The sequence below is a fragment of the Cydia strobilella genome, chromosome 3 (genome assembly GCF_947568885.1).
Source record: "Cydia strobilella chromosome 3, ilCydStro3.1, whole genome shotgun sequence".
Taxonomy (NCBI): Eukaryota; Metazoa; Arthropoda; class Insecta; order Lepidoptera; family Tortricidae; genus Cydia; species Cydia strobilella.
In genome coordinates this window covers 16198062-16204061 of record NC_086043.1, presented here as the reverse complement: position 1 = coordinate 16204061, position 6000 = coordinate 16198062, and the positions used below count along the sequence as shown (strand labels likewise).

At 35.5% G+C, this 6000-nt stretch overlaps 1 long non-coding RNA gene across 1 annotated transcript in view; it reads left to right on the top strand.

Annotated features, from left to right (window-relative positions):
• The first annotated feature begins 353 nt into the window (after positions 1-353).
• The window catches only part of LOC134756031 (uncharacterized), a 473838-nt gene continuing 468191 nt past the window's right edge, over positions 354-6000 (top strand). Inside the window, exon 1 of the long non-coding RNA XR_010129097.1 lies at positions 354-482. This is a non-coding gene — a long non-coding RNA (uncharacterized LOC134756031). The remainder of the gene's footprint in view (positions 483-6000) is intronic.

Genomic DNA, 6000 nt, shown 5'->3' with positions numbered 1-6000 from the left:
TTCGGAAGCGGAAAATCTAAGCACAAATCGGTATCTGCGATATTTGATATTCTTTTATTTACGAGATTTCAACTTTTCAACTCGGGTCCACTTTAGACTTACAGGATAAAGTTACTTGTTTACAAGGGGGCAAAGTTGCTGTTTAACCGCTCGTACTAATATTGATACCCGAGCAAGCGGAAGAATCCAAAATTGAATCACGAGCGCAGCGAGTGATTCAAAAAGTGGAATCATGAGCGTTGCGAGGGTTAAACCCTCGTAGGGTTAAACCAATTTTGCCCCCGAGCGAAACACAAAATTTTTCACCACACCAAACCGAAGAAAATATTAACTATACGATATCAAACAAAATCAAAGCAATTGAAATCCAAATGAACGTCATTATAAATATGTATGGTTCAAAATCATCATTTAAATGTCAATTCTACCAGCTAACATAAGGAAACAACTCAAAATTTGCATCTGATTACTTTGCCCCACATGTGGATAAAACGCAACATTCTCATCAGTTCATTGAACAACCAAGAGAGCCTTTACCAGCTGGTGTGGAGAAAAATATTTTTGAAATAAATGTTTATTCAAATTACGAAGAACAATAAAGTTCCAGACAAATCTGAGACTTCAACACTCATTGTCTACGAACGTAGTTGTAACAAAACATTTTATGTCCTGCATATAAACGACATATTGGAAATTCACGTAAGCGTAAAACCTTATTTACCATAAATTGTCAAACGAGAGTGGCAGAAGTAGTCATCCTTTACGAGCTGTAAAGTAAATTGACTCGGCGCGCGTCATGTTATCATGTTGTACTTGTTTTTGTTCTTGAAGCGTTTAAGGTACCATTCAGATTCAGACTGCACCAGTGTGACTAATAATATTATCGAGACATTTAGGTATATTAAATTAGCATTTGCCCGCGACCCCGCGACTAAAAGCAAAAGGCACCGGTGACCCCGGGTTAGTGGAATGGTGCAAGTTAATTTGACAACACGTGACATTTGTCTGTCACAATGCCTTTTTATGAAGTTTCTAGTCCATCACTCGAAAATAGTTATTTGTTATACAAGGGTGCAAAGTTGTATTTTACCCGCGAGTGTAGAATTGAAACACGAGCAAGCGAAAGGATTCTATAGGTGAACCACGAGCGAAGCGAGTGGTTCTAAAATAGAATCCTGAGCGTAGCGAGTGTTTCAACACACGAGAAGTAAAATACATTTGCGCCCGTGTGTAACACAAAACTTTTCACCTCACTATAGCGAGGAAAGTGCAACATCCACAGGCGTTAGATCATCTTCATCACTGTAATCACTCATTTCTTTACGATATTATAACATAAAACTCTGGAAGTTGTGTATTTTTACGCGAGTCGGTGAGAAAAGGTTTTAAGTAAAAAAATTGTTGACAATGTTGACATTTCTGATGTATGAAATGTCAACGATGCGTTTTGAAATTGCATCGACTCAACTTGTGCGTTCAGAATTATATTTAACATCATTATAAAAAAACAAACGTTCCTTATGGAATTTTAAGGTTTATGACTTAAAATCATTAAATAAAGCTAAATTTGGTATTTTTTATTAGATTCTCAAACCATTTATTTAATGATAATTAATATCGAACGAACCATTATCATGAGCGTTTTACGTTTTGTTATCTGTCAAGCTACTTAAACACGCTCCATCCAAGGTCAAATTACTTTCCCCACTAGTGGATAAAACGCGTTTTTCCCCGCTTGTATTGAAGGATAAACGGCAACTTTCCGAGCTAGTGAGGGGAAAAAATATTTGATCCCGAAACAAACTTTAACACCCCTTTTCACCACCACCACTTTTCTTGTATTTTAATGAAATACATTTTTACGAATCAGGTCCCCAGCTTAAAAACCTTGATTTTTTCTATATCACTTTTTATTTCACATTATAAAAATAACTTGATGTGCAAATTTGAAATTTCTGGCTCCGGTAGATTCGGCTCTGCGAGTGCGTTGATGAGTCAGTCAGTCAGAACATACGCATTTATATAGATTTAAGGTTTCAATCATTGTCGGTACCCGGATTTTTGGCATTTAGAGGGAGATCTTCGTGTTATGAACTATTTAATTAGTGAACCATAAGTTTTACTTACTCGTATTTACATAGAGTAAATACGAGTAAGTAAAACTTATGGTTCACTAATAATAGACTGATTTTCTTGATCTAAGTAGTATTCATTATTTATTCTGTGGTTTAGTGGTAGGTCGAGTATTGTCTATTTACATAGACACTGAAATTACTAATTGTTGTACTTGAAACCCATTGTACATAAAACATCTGAAATATGAGTACTTAAGTATATTAAAATAAATTGTTTTTCTTTTCTTTAATAAATGTATTATGTAGTTTTATTTTTATTAGTCTAACTAAAAACGATAATATTGATGAATATTATTGACTCAAGGTGGTAAGGGAAATTTTATGAAATTGTATTAAAATGCAAAAGCTCGCTTTAATAAAATTCATAGATAAAATTGGCAAATATTCGAATGTAATCGGCGACCTGCACTGGTTGCAATTGGGTCACAATAAAAACCATTAAAAAATAACAGCGAATAGCAAAACGAAATATTAAATTATTACTTATTTGACAATCAACTAACAGCGAGCAATATGGCGGCTTTGTTCTGCGCCAATCAAAATTGCAAATTTGTGCAGCACAGCTTCGTTAACACGAGTTCGAATATTACCAGAATATTGCAGCGGTTACAACGAGTTGTAAAAAAAACATATACACAACAAATAACCACTTATATGATTTTTGGGTTCCTTAGTCAACTAGGAACTTTTATAGTTTCGCCGTGTCCGTCTGACAGTCTGTCTGTCTGTCAGACTATGTGTCTGTGATCGTTGGCGCAGGAAAGGTGCAATGTGGCATGAATATATAAATCAATCACGTCGACAATGTGGTAAAATAATAAATCCAAAATAGTTTTTGGGGTATCTCTCTACACGAAAAAGAAGGATAAATTTGTATTCCTCTTCAATCATTTTAGAAAATAAACGCTCTAAAAGAAAAAAAAATGCACTCTTCCCCATCTAATTTTTGAACCATGAGTCCAAAAAACATCAAAAATTGTGCAAGTCAAGCTTAGTAAAGACTTTCAATGAAACCTATAGCGAACCAGGCCGCGTAGCCAACACGCCAATCGCTTACGCTCCGTAGCGATCGAAACGCAACTGTCACTGTCGCACTAATACGGAAGAGTGATAGAGAGACACAAAGCGTTTCGTTGTCGTAGCGATAGCGATTATCACCTTGGCTAGGCCGGCTGATCGGTTAAGCTATTGTGGCGGATGGGTAACTACGGAACGGAACCCTACACTGAACATGGCCATAGGTTTTTTCTACTCTTTTAGAGCATCGACTACATACGAGTACATACTCTTTATAATACGCACAAGTATCAAATACGTATGTTTTTCCACATAACAATATGCATCTCAGTATTTTTTACTTTTCGAATTACCTACGGATCCGCTTGTTTTTATTTTTATTTTCCATTTGTTTTTAGAAAAATCACGCATTCGCATTCGGCTAGCTTCTCGGATATCTATCATTGTACCCGTCAGGTGTCTAGTAAGTGGTTATATATATTGTTGTCCCTATGGAAATATCTATCACGTCTGAACACTCTTCATGGAGTAGCGTGTAGCAAATGGCTACTGACGTATTTAATATAGACATACCTATGCACAGTTCATATGCACTTGACGTGTTAAATTACAAGTGGGCATTAAGCTAGGAAGCCTGGGGGTGGATAGTCTGAGAGCGGATAATGTAGGAGTAATGTAAAATATAAATGTCTATTTAACACTATACGATTCGCATCAATTTGGTATTAAATTTTGAATATCACGCTTAATTTGGCACAAAAACGTCAAGGTAGTCATTCAAGCCTCCTTGACCGTCAATACCTAATGGTTAGGAAAAAACCGGCCAAATGCGAGTCGGACTCGCGTTCCAAGGGTTCCGTACATTACACAATTTAAACAGTGTATTTTTTATGTGAAACGTGAGTGAAATGTCTTTAAAAAACCCGTAGGGGTTGGACCAAAAACAAAGTAATTAAGTCCGGCTCACGCTTGACTCCAATTTCTAATAGGTTTTCCTGTAATCTATAGGTAAAGATTCATTTTGTGTATTTTTTTCAAAATTTTAGACCCAGTAGTTTCGGAGATAAAGGGGGGGGAATGGTCATTTTTTGCCTATTTTTTTGAATAACTTCCAAATTGCTTCTCCTAATATTATAAAAAATATATATTTAATATTCTCACAATGAGCTCTTTCATTTGATATATAACACGATATAGTTTGAAAAACTTCATTTTTTAATTTTCTCATTTACCCCCCAAAAGTGGCCCCCATGTTTAAAATTCATTTGTTTACGTTACATGTCCGTCTTTGGGTCACAAACTTACATATACCAAATTTCAACTTAATTGGTCCAGTAGTTTCGGAGAAAATAGGCTGTGACAGACGGACAGACAGACAGAAGCACGAGTGATCCTATAAGAGTTCCGTTTTTTCCTTTTGAGGTACGGAACCCTAAAAATACAAAAAGAGGGTCAAAGGTTATGTTCGTCAGGACGAACATAATAGCTAACCACACATTGCATAGATATTGATGTAGCGCACGATGTCTCCAGAACGTGCTAATTAAACACCAATCGCTGCGCGCTATTTGTATTGCCATTTTGAACCGGCTTCTCAACAACTCATGTAATCTAGCCATGTCCCACTATACCCATACCCCTCCTTCCCCTATAACTATAATTTCATCAAGTTATCACATAAATTTTTGTATTGTCTTTGCAACAAGTTATGTGCATACATACAGTGAGCTGCGAAATTGCATGGAAAAATTATGAATGAATTCACTGATTAATTCGCCATGCACTTTTACGGCTGATGGTACCTACTCAATAATAATTGTGCAAGTTTATATTTAATTACATTTAATTAGCAACTAGCCCCGTCAACATGTCCTGCAATTCCGATGCGTTGCAACCGCAGCCTATCGCGCCGATCTATTTTCACCACGTGTAAATTATCCATGATAAATATCGTAATTAATTTTATGCAACGTTGCTTTTTTTCTAGCAATAAACCCTCGTAACGACTTAATACAACACGCGGTGGTCAGTTTATGTCGCTGTTTATAATGAATAATGATCAATAAAATCCAACCGAACGCCGCCGCCAGTGGTCGGAACGCTTTAACCCTTAAATGCATGATTTTTTGTATAACTTTTTAATAAATTGAAATAGATGTGTCATGCTGTATAAAAGTAATAAATGTGATTTTGGATAGCTGCATATTGAGCCACGGACCATCAAATATACGATGCATATATACATCATTATGCATTTAAGGGTTAATAGTCCCGCAAAATGCGTCACGTGTACGTGTGTTATTTACTGGATATTAGTTTTAAAGAATATTTATTTAATTTATTACCCGTCTACCGAGTTTTTAACTACATAATTAAGTTACTATATCACATTAACCCCAAGTTTATTTCGACCAGACATCCAATTTGTCTCTTTTACGTTTTGTTACTTTACTTGCAGGAAATGTAAACAGGATCTTGTAAACCAAATAAATCTTTTGAATCAAATCCTTGTATTTTTTCTGGATAGTCATTTCATTATTAATACGCATTTAGGAATACAGTAGGTTGTTTATTTAGTAAAGTAAATTAGGTAAACTGATTTAAATAAATACAAATTAATTTATTTTTAATGAAACAATTTCAGATATGAATAATCTAAGGTCAATACGGTTAAGTGTGGCAGAGGGACAAGTGTGGCTGGCCCTCACACTGGGGCATGTTTATACATTGATTAGTGTTTATTGAGAGTTCATACATTGGCTACTTGCTGCTTGCGTTGCGCTTGGTGGCTAATGTATGAACTCGATATTATAAATAAATAACAAGATATTATATGTATAATGTAATG